This window comes from Nanorana parkeri, unplaced genomic scaffold (genome assembly GCF_000935625.1).
Source record: "Nanorana parkeri isolate BGI_ZX_2015 unplaced genomic scaffold, ASM93562v1 scaffold378, whole genome shotgun sequence".
Classification (NCBI taxonomy): Eukaryota; Metazoa; Chordata; class Amphibia; order Anura; family Dicroglossidae; genus Nanorana; species Nanorana parkeri.
The window spans coordinates 309,545-310,101 of NW_017306646.1; positions in this window are offsets into that span (position 1 = coordinate 309,545).

The following is a 557-nucleotide window of genomic DNA, read 5'->3' on the forward strand; positions in this document are numbered from 1 at the left end:
CTAAAATAGTGAGGCAAGAGCTGCTACAGCTTCTACTTGCTTTTAGAGGCGTGAGCTCTGTGGATGGTTTGGACCAATGGCAAAGCGTCATTGGTCCAAGCTGCCCAATCAAAAAAAAGGAGAAAAATTAACGGTGAGGACATCGATCTTGATGCCTCACCGGTGACGAGCAAGTGAGGGACAGGGAGGCTCCTCCTTCTCTCCTCCCTTCTCCGTCCTCCCTCTTTCCTCCACACAGCTCGGTGACTGGGTTGGGGGCGTGACGGAGGTAGGCTGGGGGCGGGGCAGGCAGGGGGAAATGCCTCACCAAGAACAGACTCCACTGCACATCACTGGTGTGCACTAAGGAGAGAGGAGAGGGAGCTGGAGGGTGGTGTGTGTGTACTAAGGAGAGAGGAGAGGGAGCTGGAGGGTGGTGTGTGTGTACTAAGGAGAGAGGAGAGGGAGTTGGAGGGTGGCATCAGGGCCGTCCTTAGGGGTGTGCGAGCAGTGCGGCCGCACAGGGCGCCATGGCAACAAGGGCGCCGTGCGGCCGACACAGCTCGTCCTGGGGGCGG